Raw genomic sequence first — 20,564 nt, 5'->3', positions numbered from 1 at the left:
ACTGCTATGTTCACACTATTTAAACCTGAACACTAGCGCCATCTGCTGGGGTTAGGAAGATTCACACGTAATATCTAGATGTAGTAATGTGGTCTCAGACTGCTGGACTGTATGAGAGCTCAATATTTGTCTTCTGTTCATTGCCAGTGTTTTTTTTTTTTTTTTTTAATCAGTGGAATCTTTAGTGTGGTATAAAAATTATATAATTATACAAATATGCTGAAATTATACAAATATGCTGAAATTATATAAATATGCTGTTATGCAACATTGCCTCTTCAAGAGCCTTGTCATATTAGCGACCTATTAAATCAGCATGTGCACAGTTTTAGAGAAAAGTAAAGAGGTTTCTTAATAGCAGTAGTAGCAGTATATTACATGTTTTGCCCACAAATAAAATTGTATCTAATATCTCTTGACCTCCTTCTTAATGACCAAATTACTCATTGTCCTGTCAAAACTAACTGCAAAGCTTATGTGCTCACATATTAGTCTGCGTGACCAAGAAAGCATGTGCAAGTTTAACATGAGACTTGGCAAAGAAATGTGATCTGCATGAACTTGCATGGAGGTTGTTTTGGAAACTTCTCATCCTCTGGTCAAGTCTCCATTCCATCTGCACCATCAGTAACGTCATTAGTTTTTCATTTGAAGCTTCCTGGCACTGGGCCTCTGCTTGTTATGGGAAATGTGCCTTTGTTGGTGTACTGGACCCTTCCCCACTCAATCGATAATACAAACGCACATCACTGCTAATTTAGACCTGAACTTCAATTTTCTGATGAACAAATGACGTTTACAACTTACTGTGACAGGAAACAAGTTTCTTTTTTCCCCTTTCTTGCTGGTTTAACAGGATCATGTTTGCACTTTCTGATTTTTGCTACTATTGAATTAACTGATGGCGGCTATAAAAAATGGACAAGCTGGAGTAGTTGGTTCAAATCTGTGTCTCTATGGTGAGTTATTGTCGCAGGTGATTAGGATTAGATTGTTTCAGTAATGTTGGCATGGTTCCTTTAATGAAAACAGGCTTACAGAATTTCCAAATTTCTATAATAGAAAAAATATCAATTAATGCAGGCTTTCAAGCTGAAAGAGAGGAAAAGAAAAACATAAAGGTTAAACTACAGTGAAAAACAGGGGTTAAAGACTATATATAGGCCTATATTATACTCTTATTTTGCAAGAATGTAATAAATTGATCAAAAACGACAGTAAAGGCTTCTACATTGTTTCAGGAGATTGCTTTTTAAAATAAATGCTGTTCTTTTCAACTCTCTATTAATCAAAGAATCCTAAAAATGTGAGACGTTTCCACAAAAATATTAAGCAGCACATTTTCAGCATATTAGAATGATTTCTGAAGAATTGAAGACTGGACTAATTATGCTGAAAATACAGTTTTGCATCACAGGAATAAGTATTTTTTTTTGTAATTTATTAACATTTCATATAAAATATAATATTTCACGATATTAGCCTACTGTTTTTACTGTTTTTTTTTTTTTTTTAAATCAAATAATTTAGCCTTGTTGAGCATAAGAGACTTATTTAAAAGTAAAACATTAAAAAAATCTTACCAACATTTGCAAGTTAGCCTATAGTGTATATTAATACCTTATGTATAGCCTGTATAAAATATAATGATGAAATATTACAATGAAATTATTATTAAATCATATGTATTATTATTATTATTGTCACGAATCCTGTCCATGGACTTCCATCCGCTTGTCACCAGAGGTCACTCTTCCGTTATATTGACTTTCACACCACACAGATTGTTACATATTACCCTGGACTACATTTCCCATGTTCCATTGCACTGATTGTACTCACCTGTATGCAATCACACACACCGTATATTATTACATCCACTCAGATCCTTCTCAAACTGGCGAGTATTGCCTGCATTTATCGCTCTCCTAGTGATAGCACTTTACCATAGCCAGTTTATTATCTGAGTTTTGGCTAGCTCTAGTCCAGTCTAGTTACTTCTAGTTTTGCCTGATTGTTTGTTTCCTGATCGCCTGCCTGTCCTGGATTGCTCTCTCGTCTTGTCGTTTGGACTCTGTTGGCACCAGGCCTGGATTATCATCTGTCTATGGATTATTCGCTTGCCTCTTCCTTTGGATTACGTTCGCCACCGTTTGACCCACGCCTGTTTGCTTGAGTATGCTTCTGTCTCGCCATCTATATACCTGTTTGCCATTTGTCTGACTCTTGCCTGTATTGACCATGTTTAATAATAAAGCTTTGCAAATGGATCCACATGCCTCTCTCTCCGTAACTAATTATTATTATTATCATCTATAGATGTTTATTGCTGAATAAATCACATGAACATTAAATTAAGCATTACTCTCAAAGATGATTAGTTTTTGGTCAGGCTTCCATTTACCATACAGCATTTAATTGTAATTTTATAACCATTTAATTTCACTGCCACAGTGTTGGTGAGAACCCAACAGTGTCTCCTCTCAGCCCACAATCACACCGCAGTGCAGCTTAATAATGCAGAAAGGCCCCGGCAGCTCTGGCAGGAGACATGCCTGGAAAGCTGTGAGGCAAATGAAGCCCTGCTCCAACAAAAACATTACACGCGCTGCTGTCTGAATAACAGCTTCATTTCCACTCATTACATGTGCTGTGCAGATCTCCGCTCACTCACACAGACCTGCATCTCCTGTGAGTGACTCATGAGGGCTTCTGCGTCATTCCTCGTCACAGCCACCAAGAGGAAATTCATTAGAGGAACACATTCATATTGAGATTATTATCCAGAGCCACACAGTGCCAAGATAACACTTTCATTTCTCGAATGACTGCTTTTCAGCCTTCTCTGAAGTGATAAGCTCCAGTCCGGCTGCTCTTTCTGTTGATTACATGGTTACTCCAGTAGGTGGCGACAAACAATTGTTATTTGTGAATCATTGAATCATATACAACCATGAACTGATTCTGTTGTGGTCGTCTCTGTTGAACAATGTAAGAAATTGCATTTCATGATGCTATGTCTCTATGTTTATAAGTGTGAGAGAGACCCCTTGTGTCTGCGTGCGTGAGAGAGAAAGAGAGTAAATCCACATGGTTATTTGCAATCTCTCTTGAACAATGACAAACAGCAGTTTATGAGAGCAGATTTGATTTCAATGGTAGAGAGCGTAGCGGTTGATTGATTCTTCCCTGGGTTTTTTGGTAATCGTTGGCGAAGCAATGTAAGTTACACAACATGATTAAGATTTAGGCCAGAGTAGGCCTACGCAAAACCACGTGTTTTAGCAAATAATTCACGGAATGCTAAATTGGAAGACCAGGTTTTATCTTTTGTTTTCAATTCTATAAAGAAAAGTTTGTGTACTTGTTGGTTACTGAGTCTTTAAATGCAGATAAACATTTACTCCACCTGTTGAGCAAAATTTTACAGCCATGAATATAGAATTGTCCATCAGTAGAGAAGATGATGATGATAGTGAACAAGATGCTTCAGCTTTAATCAGATTTGTAAGTCTTGATGACTTGCTGAATATCTGCTGAAGAACATGAGAAAATGAGAACACATAACTTTTTCTTTGTCTAGACAAATGTTGACAAACAAATAGTCTTTTTATTATTAAAAATTGTATTAAAAAAAAAACTGCTATTCAAAGTCTTCAGTCTCATTAGAAACTTCCAGGAGTTAAACTCTGATGGACTTTGGCCCTTTTATATGGACCACATTTTTGTTAAAAACAGCAAAACAAAACATTACAATAGTGATTGGCGGCATGCAATCCATCAGTCGCTGCTGCGGCTGCAGAGTTCAGCCACACAGCTCCCTGAAATTGAAACATTGCTTTGGTTTTGTCTGTCAGCATGAGTTGTGTGTTGGGGTGTTGTAAAGATACTCTTGTATAACAGGATTTACAGTGCCAAGAACATGCAATGGTTTTTCAGTCTCAGACTGTGGTCAGTCAAACTCATCATTATGTTTTCAAGATCCTCATACAAGAGTTTTAAGGTGTGTGTGTGTGTTCAAAAGACTGAATCAGTTGGTGTTCAGCCCTCTTTAAACCCGGAGTGCTGGACAACCTCTAAGAGCACGACAAACCCTTATTGCAAAACCGTCCCTGCCAACATCCTTCAATCTACTGGCATCTGTACTTCTTTCCAATGATTGACAGCTGTGACGCTGTGTGATGGATTGGGGCTTTCAGTGTAATCTCAGTTCATTTATGGTCAGAGAGAACAGGTGAAATGCACATTCACCTTTGTAGTCTATTAAGACAAAAAAAGGCAAGTCAAATTTATTTGTAAAGCACCTTTCACAATACCTCAAAAAGCAGCTTTACAGAAAATCATGATGTTAATGTTGAAAATATATTAATATCTCCATACTTCATAGCCACATTTACCAGATTAGAGTTGGACGATTTTACATTTTGCGATGATGCAAGCAAACCAGCCCCTGAGATATGCTATATACTACATGCACACTGTATGTATGTGGACAAAGTTGGACAGATGTATCTGTAAAGAGCTTGATGATAATATAGTTATATTTTGCAGTGAAATAAGTCAAGCGTCAAGACCAATAGATGTAGGCCTACTTAAACAAAGCTTAAACTTTTAATAAAAATGTTGATTCATAAGTAATTGTATCTTTATTGCTTTTATTTAAATATTTTATTTTGAACAATTTTATTCATGATAAATTAACATGAACTGTCTTTTTAATTTTGTAGGATAATGGTAATATATATATTTTTTAAATATTGTGGTCTGTTTATGATGTTGGGTTTTAATAGCCTTGTTTTGAGAATACAACCTCCTGCCCAAAGCATAATAACTGGAGTCTATTTATTATTTATTTTTTTTATGTGATATCTGTCTCAACCCTTCACTGACACTTAAAATAAATCACACACAACTCCTTTAAGCACTGGACACTGTTTCCTTCAGAATTTTTGACATTTTGTCCATTCCAAAGCTGTTCAGACGAGAAGCTGACAGAGAGTAAACAAGCATATTGGTCCTGTCAAACTTGTGGAGACTGGAGAGGAACAAGTTTGTCCGTCTGCCCCTAAATACATAGATGCACATGTACACAAGCACGCAAATCCAATACGCAAACACACCTACATTTATTGGCAGAGAAACACAGATGCATCCACATTCTCTTGCTGGGAAAGTCAATGTTTAATAAAGGCTGAGGTGTTTTAGACATACTCGGCCCCTCCAGAGAGCGCTCCGGCCAGAACGCCACATAATACGAGGCATTGAGAGGAGCTGTTTGATTCTGAAAAGCTTGTGCTTGTGCTTGAAATCGTAATGGGGAAGTTGCTGGGAGGGTTGATGGTTGGGTAGACATGACGTAAGGAAAAACAGCTTTGGTTTCAATTTGAGTCTTTTGCGTCATTCCTCTGAATGCCATAATAAATCATGGAAATGACATCCCATTAGCCCCACTCCAGGCTTCCGCCCTCCCTGGCCTCCACTCAGCCTTCAGCTGCTGCTTCATATGGCGAGGTATGAAATATCACTGTGCGGAGAGAAAGAGAGAGAAGAAAAGCACTATAAAAGCAGAAAGAAGTGGTTCTGAGAGTCTAAATGAAAAGGTTATCAGAGGACTGAAGAATGAAAGAGGCTGTTGAAAGAGTCAGAGAACTAGACAGTAAGGGTAACTGGAGGGCAGAGTGAAAAGAAGGGAAGAGGAGTAGCTGTGTGCATTTGATGATGAACTGACGTCACAACCAGTGCTCAGAGCGCAGCTTCAGGCAGAGAGGAGAAACATGTGTTTGGCTTTTCACCTTTTCATTTTTAGATTCTAAAAGTGCCTGTTTTTGTGTCTATAAGCTCTGTGTTTTCAGCTGCAGCAGTTTTATGTTCTCTGTTTTCCCAAGTTTGGACAGTGGGGTTAGTCAGCTGCTTGGCTTGGAGAGCATTTCATTTCTGTTAAAAAATCATCTTTATTAAATAGCACATTGTTTTGACATTCTGCAGGCACTGCAGTCTTTTTTAAATATATATTGTTTAATTATGAATGAATGATGCATTTATATAGCGCTTTATTGTGTATTGCTGTACACCCAAAGCACTTTTACAGTCATGTGGGGGGGGGTCTCTCCTCAACCACCACCAGCGTGCAGCATCCACTTGGATGATGCGACGGCAGCCACACTAAATTGATTGTTTTTATTCTTGTAGAATAATGACCATATAGGTAGTCTACTGTCAAAAATCAGAAACAAATAATTAAAAACAGATTCTGCACATTTATCATGGGACCCTGCATATAAAAATATTCTGTATAGTCATTAGCCTTCTATCTAATTTAAGCACAAGAACTTTAGGATCCACACTAAAGGCTTGAATCATGTAGGCCTACCAGTAATGGTACATTTCCCTGCTGTTGTTAGTGTATTTGGATGCACATTGTTTTCTTTAAGGTTATACAGCAGCAGTCCGACTGCAGAGAAGCATTTGTGGCTCATTCGAGCGAGTAATTGACCCGGTGACTGTGAGAAGAGAGAGCATTCTGGGGAGGTGGTTAATAACATTGCACTTACAACGCGTACTGTTATTGTATTACAAACCTTTGAGCTCATTTGTGAATAAGGCTAATGTCTTAGCTGGTTTTGTTGACGCTCACACTTGATTAGATTGTATAGGCTAAACGATCAGATAATAATAATGAGGCTTACAATCTGGGCCGCATTACTTGCTTGAACTATTACTAACAACAATGTCACTAAATGTCTGTATTTCTTTTAATGTCATTACCTCAGATGTGTGTGTGAGAGTTCTGGACCAGAGGAGGGCGCCCTTGAATTGGCATGAGGTATGAAGCCCTTAACCTTTGGAACTCTACAGAAATACGTAAACGTCACCATATTTTAAGCCAAATTTTTGTACTAATGCATAACTACACAGAAATCTACTTAATCACATACCATTTGTAAATTTAATGAGGGTGCATTGCTTAAACGTATTATTATCTTCTGGATATCTGGCTGAGAAAATGTGCCAAAGCAGTTGATAAATCGGCTTCCAATGAATCCTTCATTGCGGTGATTATTTGTAATTACGGAGATTGCGACAGCGGCTAACAATGCGCCTTCCATTCAGGACTATCTTTTAATCATGACTGAAATGTGTATGAATCAACTCCAAAAGCGCTTTTCCGAAGCTGCTGACGCAAATGGATTATTAGCGGGGAGAGTTCAAGTTCAAGGGAGAGGTTAACTGCATTAGATTGGCATTATTCAGGGAAAACAGCCTCGATGTCTTTACACACTGGGGGTTTTCTTTCTGTCTCCAAAGATCAGAACTTATTCCACACGAGACTATAGTTAAGAGGCAGATTTTAGTGCTATACAGCTGTTCAGAATAGGGAATGATTCAAGAGATACACGAATATTTCAATGTGTAGGCTTAGGCTGTGAGATTTCTAACTCAAAAGTTTTACATGAAATTCTAAATTCATTTTGTAGCCGGTGTCAACATTACCTCGATAACACTGGAATTAATCATGCAGTTGTAGATCTGTGACAGACTTGGAAACTAAAATACTATTGATGGTGGTTGCTGTTCTTTAGAAATTTTTTGAAAAAAAAAGTATCATGGTTTTCACAAAAATATTAAGCAGCACAAATGTTTTAAGCATCAGTGATAATCAGAAATGTTCACAGAACAGCAAATTAGACTGATTTCTGAAGGATCATGTGACACCGAAGACTGGAATAATGATGCTGAAAATTCAACTTTGCACAACCCTAAACTTTTAAACGGTGGTAGCCTATATAACTCAGTCCTACACCAGTCTCATATTCAGTTGTTTAGGAATATGAATATAAACAGAACAGAATACTTCATTAAAATGTTAAATGCTAATTTCATTTTTCGATTATAAATTAGCAATGTCACGCGTAATTATTTTAGTGAATATATGTAATAAATATGGATAATTGCTGCAGGATAATGCCCTTGTAGTTAGAATTATCTCAAAAAGATTTTAAAGCAAATCAAAAGTCTTTGCCTCTGACTATTTAATGAGACAGTGTCTTTCCATTTCTATTCAGTCACCAGATCTCAATCCATCTCGTTGAGTCTGTACTCTGTTTTAGTATGTTTTTATAGTTTTATAAAAAAATAAACGGTGTTCTGTCTGCGTCATTGGTGGGTTTCTCGATTACATAAACAAATGCAGTTTATTGTCAGTAAGCAGTCTGTGTAACGGGATACTGGTCATCAAGTTGAGTTTATCTAAGTTGTGTTTTCTCATGGACAGACAGGAGTTCATTCCTCTGAGATACGACACTGTCTCGCGCAGCCGTTTGAATTTTAATAGCTCAGTGTGGGAAGGCCTTAAGTGCACTCACACATGGATGACATCACAGGTCCCCACAGTGGTTTGCTGCAGGCGGCACAAACAGAGGTGACAGCCAGTGCAAACGAGGCAGAATAAAACCCAGGGCTCAGCAACAGACAGCGTGTGCTATCATATCTGTCTGACCCAAAATCATTGGAGGCAATGAGGTCGTTTCCCTTCTACTGGCTACACAGTTGTTTATCTCTTATGTAAACATTCTGGAATATACATTTGACCCACTGCCAATCTTAGAGGAGTGTGACTCCTGGAGTGTGACGTGACGTGTCTTCGGCCTGTTCCTTTTTTTTTCGCTGAGGAAGCCATTTGACACATTCAGTGAAGCACGATTACAAATCCCGTCTCCCATGGCAGAGTTTCTCAGAAGGAGGCCATACACTTACAAGACTCTTCGCAGGCAAATGTACCAAAATATTGGCATTATCATATATCATTTTTGGATGTTTTGGATTGTGTTCCTTTGTGAAACAAAAAGATATTAGAAGATACTAAAATATAATGAGATATTTAAAAAAAAATATATATATGGGAAACTAGTGCTTATATTTTTTTTCAGTATACTGCCTGCAATATATGCATGGACCATGTTTGGCTTTAGATTGATACATAATGAAAAATATATAAAGCAATGAAGGCAAAAACTGCACTACATGTTTATGTGTACTAGCTTTCTTGAAATACTGAAATAGTTTATTTGTCTTTCATGAGATAACACATGGGTTTACATAGTCAAACATATTCATAAACTTTATTTCACTTATTTACACATTTCATATACATATGTATATATATGCAACAACACACATTGTTCTTACATTTAGTCATTTAGCAGACGCTTTTATCCAAAGCGACTTACAAATGAGGACAATGGAAGCAATCAAAATCAACAAAACAGCAATGATATGCAAGTGCTATAACAAGTCTCAGTTAGCTTAACGCAGTACACGTAGCAAGGTTTGTTTGTTTTTTAAATTATATAATAAATAAAAAGTAAACAGATAGAATAGAAAAAGAATAGAGCAAGCTGGTGTTAAAGGCCTTTTTTTGCTTTTGTTAATTGTATAATAAATAAAAAGAAAACAAATAGATAGAATACAAAAACATTAGAAAAGCTGGTATTAGTTTTATTTATTTATTTTTAAATATATATATATATATATATATATATACAACCCGTATTCTGGAAATGTTGGGACGGTTTTTAAATTTGAATAAAATGAAAACTAAAAGAATTTCAAATCACATGAGCCAATATTTTATCCACAATAGAACATTGATAGCATAACAAATGTTTAATCTGAGAAATTTACAATTTTATGCACAAAATGAGCTCATTTCAAATTTGATGCCTGCTACAGGTCTCAAAAAAGTTGGGACGGGGGCATGTTTACCATGGTGTCGCATCTCCTCTTCTTTTCAAAACAGTTTGAAGACGTCTGGGCATCGAGGTGATTAATTTCTGGAGTTTTGGTGTTGGAATTTGGTCCCATTCTTGCCTGATATAGGTTTCCAGCTGCTGAAGTGTTCGTGGTCGTCTTTGACTTATTTTTCGTTTAATGATGTGCCAAATGTTCTTTATAGGTGAAAGATCTGGACTGCAGGCAGGCCAATTCTGCACCTGGATTCTTCTACTACAAAGCCATGCTGTTGTAATAGCTGCAGTAGGCCTATGTGGTTTTGCATTGTCCTGCTGAAATACACAGGGCCTTCCTTTAAATAGACGTTGTCTGGAGGGGAGCATATGTTGCTCTAAAACCTTTATATACATTTCAGCATTCATAGTGCCTTCCAAAACCTGCAAGCTGCACATACCGTATCCACTTATGCACCCCCATACCATCAGAGATGCTGGCTTTTGAACTGAACGTTGATAAAACGCTGGAAGGTCTCCCTCCTCATTAGCTCGGAGGTCACGGCGTCCGAGATTTCCAACAAGAATGTCAAATTTAGACTTCTTCTGACCATAGAAAACTTTTCCTCTTTGAAACAGTCCATTTTAATGAGCCTTGGCCCACAGGACACAACAGCGCTTCTGGACCATGTTCACATATACCTTCCTTTTTAAATGATAGAGCTTTAGTTGGCATCTGCAGATAGCACAGCTGATTGTGTTTACCGACAGTGGTTTCTGGAAGTATTCCTGGGCCCATTTAGTAATGTCAATGACAGAATCATGCCAATGAGTGATGTTGTGTTGTCTGAGGGGCCTTGTCCCTTGTGCACAGAGATTTCTCCAGTTTCTCTGAATCTTTTGATGATGTTATGCACTGTAGATGATGAGATTTGCAAAGCCTTTGCAATTTGACATTGAGGAACATTGTTTTTCAAGTATTCCACAATCTTTTTACGCACTCTTTCACAGATTGGAGAGCCTCTGCCCATCTTTACTTCTGAGTAAGAGAATCTGAGAGAATCTGCCTCTCTAAGACATCCCTTTTATAGTTAATCTTGTTACAGACCTGATGTCAATTAACTTAATTAGTTGCTAGATGTTCTCCCAGCTGAATCTTTTCTAAATTTCTTGCTTTTTCAGTCCTTTGTTGCCCCTGTGCCAACTTTTTTGAGACCTGTAGCAGGCATCAAATTTGAAATGAGCTCATTTAGTGGATAAAAGTGTAAAACTTCTCAGTTTAAATATGTATGTTTTTTATGTTCTATTGTGAATAAAATATTGGCTCGTGATTTTAAAGTCTTTTAGTTTTCATTTTATTCAAATTTAAAAATGTCTCAACATATCCGGAATTCGGGTTGTATATATATATATATATATATATATATATATATATATATATATATATATATATATATTTATACATTTATATATATATATATATATATATTTATATATAGGCAATATAATTTTCTCAATATTAAAGAGCTTTTTTCTTTTTTATAAATATCAAGGTTGTCAGTTTAATGTGTTATTTTAGTACAGATGTGATGCAATGGCCAAAGACTGACTGTCTATCTGTCTAATGCAGGAAACGACTGTTTGCTAAATGAATTGCTGTGGACTGTAGACCATTTGTGGGCTTTAGTTCAATAGTATGGAAATACAATTTATTGACTTCTAAAGCCACTGTTCGATTTAAAAGCAAAATCGATTTAATGCTTTAGTGTCATAATAATGTATGAAATATTTGGGTGCTTTTCTTAGCAAATATATAATTTTTGTCATTAGCAAATATTCAATTCATATCATTATTTTGTAATTTAATTAATGATTAAAAAACACATTATGTAATTAACTCAATTAAACTGTTAATTCAAATGACACTGTGCTAAAGTGTGGGAGAAACAGGTCAAGCAGTGGAGTGTTTTGTCATCACAACATGACAGTGCTGGTCACGTAGCACTCTCCTTTGTCACCCTCAACTCTGACACGTGACAGGAAACCTGATCTGCACGTCCTCCATGGGAATGGGAAACAGACTACCCGCTCTCACACACCTCCCTTACTCCACAGCCCGCTGCGGGACAGTCAACAAAATGCAAAATCACCTTTCAACGTCAGCAATATTACACAATCTACAACATGCTGCTTTTATTACACTTTGCTATTAAATCATTAAATGATTCAATTTGAATTATGTAAGCATAATAAGTGTACACATTAAATGTGCAAATGTAAAAAACACAAAACAAACCAAACAAAAAAACATTTAAATGTCTTAGAGGTTGCTGGATATTTCAAAATAGAGGCTTGTGGTTGACATTGTCATGTTAGCATTTGATTGGACAAAAATTGGACACACCCATGAGTGCAAGATGAGTCATAGATTATTATGTCTGTTTTGTCTTAGGAGAGAAATTATACATTTTAAATGTGTTTATATGTTGATTTTGTCAATGTTAAGTAGTATACTAGACTACGTTTCAAAATGTTTTGCAAGGTCCTTACAGCTACACTACACAAATGAATGTAGTTCGAGGAATTGTGTACACATAAGAGGATGGATAAATAAATAGCATGTTTTGTTTTTATAACTGATGCTTTCCAGTTTTGTATGATTCATGGTCAGTTTTTGGTATTCGTTGTGAAAACAAACTTTAAACTTCATGATACCAACAGCCAGATACTTTTCTCTGTGTACAGATAATGTACGATGAGTAGGGCCTACATTGCATTTCCCAAGAAATCTGTCCCAACAGCTCTAAAATATAAACCATTATTTATCAACATATATTTAATTAAAGACATGGTTTGAAAGATGGATTTTTCTTTGCACTTTCATATTTATAACATTATGACATTGCTATTTTTTTTTTATCAAACAAACAAATTTATAAAAACAGTGGTTGTATGTGTTTGTGTGTGTACTGTATGCTGCCATCCACTTATTTTTACATGAATTTTGAGATATCACATAAAAAAATGCTGAATAAGATGCACATAAATTTAAGTGGTCTATTGAGATGGATACTTTTTAATGAACTGTTACAACTATTCCCACCCCAAACAGCCATAGCATAGCTTTTAGCATGAATGCAAAGCATCAGATTAAACTATAAAAATGGCTATTTTAGATGATGCAAGTAAAAAAACGGCATTTTAAATACATGATTGTTAGGCAAAAATAAATAAGTACATAAATAAACCTTACCTTTTCCCCTGAAAATCAGTTTTTTTGGTCATAAAATCTAAAAAATGTTGCTCACAATCACATGCCACTTCTTCTGTAAGCTCAAAAATATCATGGGAGTGTATGAAATGATACACACGTGTTTGGCATGCATATAATATGCATACGCAATTTTTGCATAGCCTACATATGATAAGCATACCCCACAACCCTAATACTACCCATTGCGTATCATACGCATTTCTGCGTATAAACAGTACGCCAAATCAAAACATAAACTCGTGCTACTGATATGCACTTTCATGGGATCGAATATTGATGACATCACCACAGCTCTTTTCTGACTTGTCAAACTGACAGTGTTACCCCGTGTTACAACGCTTACCCCGGTGCTTATTTGGTGCCCTTTACATCCTCATCATCATCATCATCAATAGTATTCTTAACAGGAGCAGTAGTAGTATTGTTATTAATTACTGTCACATATTTTATTTTGAGGGAAGAGGCAAGTAAGCAAGATATTAAAATGAAAGTAATGAGAGATAGAGGTTCTCGCTTGCTCCAGTGCTCTCAGGGTCAGCTGTTTGCTGAATGACGCACATTGAGCCCCAGTTAATATTGTACAGGAGGCATTGGCGTCTGACTGAGCATTCCATTACAGGCCTTTCATGCTGAGTTCACTAAGCAGCTGTGCACTGATTTAGCCTCTCTCTCTGTCCTGGGATCAAAGTCTGGGTCATTTACCAGCATGACATAGAAGAGTTCATTGCACAGCATTTGTTTTAATCGGTCGTGAAATTTTGTTCCTGTTTACCATTGTTGTACTGTACATAAATAATTGAGGCACAGTTTTTTTTGTTATCAATATCAATATATTTGGGGTTAAAATATTATGACTGTATAAGGAAAAGTGTGTATCATTGGTAATGATGCACAATTTCTTTATTTCTCACCATTTTAATCACTTTGCATTGATTTATAATGATCCTGCAGCATGATAAATCTATTTTAAAGTACAGCGATTTCACATATTCCATGTCACGAAAACCACACGCATAGCAATCATAGATAATTAAATTAAAATGCTTTTTAATGACCAAGTCAGCTTTCTAAATACATAATCATAATAAATGCACTATTGACTTGTAGATTCCTGTGGTGAAAAAGAATCTGACAATGCAAATGTCATGCAAACTTAAAATCTCTTACAAACTGAAGCCGCCTTTCTGAGAAACACACTATTGCACCCAACCCAGTACCGGCTGTTTCTGGTTAGTGACGCAAAGCCTTTCTCAACCTGTGAACCACACATTCTCCTTTAATAATCTCCAGGAGTGTCACGGTGGACTATAAGGAAGAGTTATGCAACGGAATGAATGGGAATGGTCTCATAATGACTCCATTATCATAAAGGTTAAACCCCTCACTGTTTCACAACTCCGGTCAAAGTGGTTTGTGTGCTCTGCTTTGTTCAAAATTTACATTGCTGCCAGATCTAGTCTCCTGAAAGTGATTGTTATTCACAGCTGGAAGTTTATTGGAAACTAGAAATGTCCATCACATAAAATTCATCACAGAAAAATAAGAACAGTGTACAAAAAACATGGATTTTAGCAAGATCAGACTTGTTGTTGATGTGATTGATGCCAACAGCATAGGCCGCTCTGTGCAGCTTATGACAAGAAGATTATGAAGTATTGAACAAACAGCAATTGGGATCATACACAATGATCTGATCATCTTGTTGTTTCTTGAACTCGTCGGAGAAGCAAGTCACACTTTCTTTTAACCTGGTCCTAAACATATTAATATTTTTAGGTGGCAAAATGTATATTAAATATTGTGCGTGTTATTTGCTTTTTGTTTGACTTTGTACAGGGCCGGGCCTGCATCTACACTACACCTCCTTCGGTATGGGTGATTTGGGTGGAGTGGCACTGCTGTGTGGTGTGTACTAGAAGGTTGGCACTGACATTTATATTTATTTGCGGTGTATGCTGTGGGTTTTCTTTGTTTTTCTTTTGTCTCTTACAGGTGGTAGGAGGTTCATAAGAGGCCCGACCCTCTTGCAATCTTGAGGAGAGCTATTTCCTACTTGTGGATTTTATTATTGATGCGTTTTAACATTTGATGGTCTGTGTTGGACAATAAAATTGTGATTTCTTACAAACTACATTCTTGCCCAGAATCAAGTTCTGTGATTTGTGGAGGGCTCCTCCTGCCTTTAAGGAGGTGGCGTAGTCGGCTTATATTTCCTACACTAACATTTTTGAAGTGTCATATAAATGTTAGGACAAAACATTCTTAAATGTTTGCAGAATGGTTTTGACTATTCGAAGAATATGTTCTATAACATTGAGAGAATACTTTCAACGTTCTCAGAGTTCTCATGAGTTTGTTGAACATTCTAAAAAAAGCCTTTTTCTTTTCTAAACTTTAATGTTCTAAGACAACTGGACATTTAATGTTCTGAGAATAAAAAAAAATGGTTATTAGAATGTTGTGAATGTTTTAGTAAACTTTAAAGTTTCTAATCACAAGAAAACTAGACATTTTAGAAACATTTCAAAACAATGGCCACTTAATGTTTTTGACCTAAATTTAACAACTATGATAGAGTTTTACAATTGTTCCAATTCTGTGAGAATAGAGCTATTTGCACCACGACACTAATATTAACTGCTCCGAGGAACACAGAGGATCATTGGAATCACTTTCAGAATTATTTCTTCCAGCTGTTGAATGATTAAAAAAAAAATTGACCGCCGATCAGAACTGACCCTAAATCGACTTTAAAAAGTTCAAGTATGTAAAGCGGCAAATGAAAAACTATGGGCAAACTTATAAACCAAATGTTATCGTCCATTGGTCCACTGATGCTAAATATAGTTACTGTTATCCTTATAGTTATTATTCTTGTTGTGAACTGGGCTTTTAGGGAACAGAATACAAGACCTTGTGTTTGTTTCATTTTTTGTTTTCATTCCACTTCCATGGACCTGAGATTTTTACACTCAAAACATGTGCTATGTGCTTGCATGTATCACGTTTGACAGAAAAATATTTACAATTTCAATCTGCCACAGAACATGGTCACTGTTTACTGATTTTATGAGGAACATACTGGTTTTATATTTACATTTACATTTAGTCATTTAGCAGATGCTTTTATCCAAAGCGACTTACAAATCAAAATCAACAAAACCGCAATAATATGCAAGTGCTATAAGTCTCAGTTAGCTTAATGCAGTACACGTAGCAAGGTTTTTTTTATTATATAATAAAAAGAAAACAAATAGATAGAATACAAAAAGATTAGAAAAGCTAGTGTTTTTATAAGAAAACAAGCAGTAAATGAAAAGAGTCTAAAAGATACAAGTTTTTTTTTTTTTTTTAAGAATAGAATTAGAATAGAGAGTGCTAGCGTTAGAGGGTCAATTAAAGATGGAAGAGATGTGCTTTTAGCCGATTCTTGAAGATGGCTAAGGACTCGGATAGAATTGGGCAGGTCATTCCACCAGGAGGGAACATTTAATTTAAAAGTCTGGGAAAGTGATTTTGTGCCTCTTTGGGATGGCACAATACAGCGACGTTCACTTGCAGAACGCAAGCTTCTAGAGGGCACATAAATCTGAACTAATGAATTTAGGTAAAGGTGTGCAGAGCCAGTGGTGGTTTTGTAGGCAAACATTAATGCCTTGAATTTTATGCGAGCAGTTATTGGTAGCCAGTGCAAACTGATAAAACAGAGGTGTGACATGCATTCTTTTCGGCTCATTAAAAATGTATCTTTCTGCTGCATTCTGGATTAATTGTAAAGGTTTGATAGAACTGTCTGGAAGACCTGCCAAGAGAGCATTGCAATACTCCAGCCTGGATAGAACAAGAGCTTGAACAAGGAGTTGTGAAGCATGTTCCGAAAGAAAGGGCCTGATCTTCTTGATGTTGAATAAAGCAAATCTGCAGGACCGGGCAGTTTTAGCAATGTGGTCTGAGAAAGTCAGCTGATCATCAATCATAACTCCAAGGTTTCTGGCTGTTTTTGAAGAAGTTATGGTTTTATGGATGATGAAATTGCGATGAAACGATGGGTTTGATGGAACCACAAGCAGTTCTGTCTTGGCAAGGTTGAGTTGAAGGTGATGGTCCTTCATCCAGCAAGAAATGTCTGATAGACAAGCTGAGATGCGAGTAGCTATCGTCAGATCATCAGGATGGAATGAGAGGTAGAGTTGAGTGTCATCAGCATAGTAGTGATATGAAAAGACATTTCTGAATGACAGAGCCTAGTGATGCCATGTAGACAGAGAAGAGAAGTGGTCCAAGAACTGAGCCCTGAGGCACCCCAGTAGTTAAATGCTGTGACTTGGATACCTCACCTCCAAGATACCTTGACGGACTCGACATCTCAACACAGTAAACAAAACAAGTGTTTCCCAGCAATGACAACTGCTAAACACTAATGAGACAACAAATAAATACACTTACGGTCTGCTTTTAATGTCCACTGATTAACTGCTTCTCACAAAGAGTATTTCTATACACTGTCTTTTGCTAGCACTTGAACACACTTTACTGTTTGTTTTAACAAAATTACTATAGAGGACAGCTATGACATGCTGCCCTGAAATACCTGATTCTGATTGGTCAGTCATGGCTTTCTGTGCTCAAATATGTTTATGACAGTTCAACTTTTATTTTGATTGCTGCCCAAAATTTCCTATGTAGCACTCACTGTCTCTTTTTTTCATTTAAATTCAAATCAATATTTCATGTCCATATTTTTATTTATTTGCTAAGTATAACCAAGGGAAAATGTACACTCTGCCGGTCATTATCTCTCAATAAACTCAATGTGACGTAAGACTCCTCCGCTCACATTTAGGTGTTGATCACCTTGTCAGAGTTTATTTTGCGATAATGAGCAGCTGACTGTACATTATCTCTTACATGTTTCCCACTGGAAGTTCAAAGTAAAGGTCTTCAAATATCAGATATCAGATATCTCCCATTGCTGTCCACTCTTACCTGGACAACTGAGAACAGATTAAAAGCTAAAAGCATTTCTAAAATGACTTTGAAGTGGTTTCTCTGAGCTTCCAGTCAAGAGCTGCTATAGCTGCTAGTCTCTCAGAGTTGCACTACATGACCTCTGACAGATTCAACTTATCTCTCGTTCATACTCATCTCAGCTTACAATCTTGGCCACTGCATGTCCCAGAAGGGAAAGATAGAGCGGTGCAGTACCAAAATACCTCTGACTAACCTACCATGCACACAGCTATTGCCCTCTATAACCCATGTAATGTCATTACATCCACATGCTCGCCATATTAAAGACAGCCAACTTTAATCTGATACCCATCATATGCTATTGAACGTCCCAAGAGACGTCAACTCAAGCGACAGCAATAAACGCAATCCTCACTTGATTATTCTTCAAAGAGAAAAACCAATGAACTGCTCAAATATGAAAGCCTTTTTCTTTACCTCTCAAGAGAAATAAAATATTATACACCATCACAAATACTAATAGTTTTCAAATGCTACGCCTACTTGAACTTTCCTCTAATGAATACCATAAAAACACACTTGCTTCTCATGTCTTTAAAACCCTGTTCATTTGTAAGGCTGAAATGCTTGAAATGAAAATAAGTTTGATTTGTTTAACATTATTTGGTCATAACATAATTCCCATTTTTCGTTTTGTGTTATTTCATACTAGATGACTTTACTATTATTTGAAAATGTGGAAAATAAAATATGTATATAATAATAATAAAAATAAATAAATAAGTTAGCACTTTAGTATAAGAACCGATTCTCACTATTAAAGTTGCTTATTAGCATGCCTATTATTACCATACTGGCTGTTTATTAGTATATAAAGCACATATTCTGCATAAGCATATTCTACATTCCTAATCTACCAAATGCCCAAACTTAACTACTACCTTACTAACTATTAATAAGCAGAAAATTTGGAGTTTATTGAGGCAAAAGTTGTAGTTAATGGTTTGTTAATAGTGAGAATTGGAATTTAAAATAAAGTGTGACCAAAATTAATATTGACTTTTGACAGGCAGCGTCATTCACAAAAAAACAAACAAACAAACAAACAAAACTCTATCTGATACTACTTTATTGTTATCTGAACTCAAAATAAAATATAAATGCAAGAAAAAAAAAATCTGAATAGTGGATATTGTATCATTTATACAATAATATATATATTACATATTAGAATGATAAAATATTCTATATTCTATTGTGTGTGTGTATATATATATAGTACATTTAGATGTTTAGATGATCCTGATAATCTAACATATGATAACATATGAAAAGCACTTTGTTTTGGAGGAAACATGCTAATATTTACATTTTGTTCAGTGCAGGTGAACATTTTAATTTTCATAGCATTTCAAGACAATATTATGACATTTGATATTTACCTTTGCTATTTATGAAATGAGGAAACATGAAAAGTAGAAAACTGACGCCTGTTCCTGGTAACTGATGTTTTTCTGCAGGCCCTCATCAGCTATGATTTCAGAGAGATCTGGATATACACACAAAGGTATTTAAGGGAGCTTCATCAATCAGAGTCTGTGTGTCAGAGGTTTTGACACGCTGTGAGCAGGCGTTTGAGCTTATGAGTTGGAGCAGGGCGTACAGTCAGAATGATTGGCATGGACCGCTGGCTTTGGGGCTGAATGTATGAGCATGGAATTCCCAGCACAGATCAATGCAAGCTCTCTGGACACAGAGCCACCCCCTAGCTTTCAGCTGGAGCGATGAGCACACACATGCTGGAATGTGTTTACATGTGCTCTGTCCTCCACTGTGCCTGTGATCCCTTCCGCAGAAACTGTCACATTAGATATATATTACGGACAGTTGTGTTTCATGCTAATTGTTATGTTTCTAGTGGTTGCTCAGGTTTCTGAGTTTTGTACAGTCTGGAAATAAATGTCATGTTATTTAAACATGTTGTTGTATCACTGCAAAAAAAAAAAAAAAAAAAAACTTTATATACCACATAAATACTTAAGTACTTGAAAGGCAAAAGTGCATGAGAAAAATAAATGAGTTTTCAGAGAATATATCTTGAATTAAGTACTGTATATTTCTTATGCCACAAGAATATTCCTGTACCTTTTTAGAATAAATGTATTGTTGCAAAAAAATGCTAATAATAATTCCATTAAAATAAAATAAATACTCAAATAGACCTATATTGAATTACTGTATTATACACCACAAGAAAAGAGTTTAATAATTTCTTAGATCAATGCATAAAACAAGACAAAAAAGGAAAATGAAAAAAAAAAAGTTTTAAAAATTGTTAGTTATTTTGGTCATTTTAGATATTTGACTAAATAAATATATTTATATTAATATTTTTTGTTTTGCATTGCAGGATTTAGGTATATGAATATAGCATTTTGTACATGTAAATTTGTAGTTGAAGAATCATGCATTTAGATAATCCTGATAATCTTATATAAAATAAGATGTAATAATAATAATAATGTTTTCAAAGACAAAAATAGGAATTTTGTTTTGAGGAAACATGATTAATATCCATTATTCAATAATACTGATAC

The sequence above is a fragment of the Barbus barbus genome (genome assembly GCF_936440315.1).
Source record: "Barbus barbus genome assembly, chromosome: 10".
Classification (NCBI taxonomy): Eukaryota; Metazoa; Chordata; class Actinopteri; order Cypriniformes; family Cyprinidae; genus Barbus; species Barbus barbus.
The sequence above is the reverse complement of the archived record's forward strand: the minus strand, read 5'-3'. Positions refer to the sequence as shown.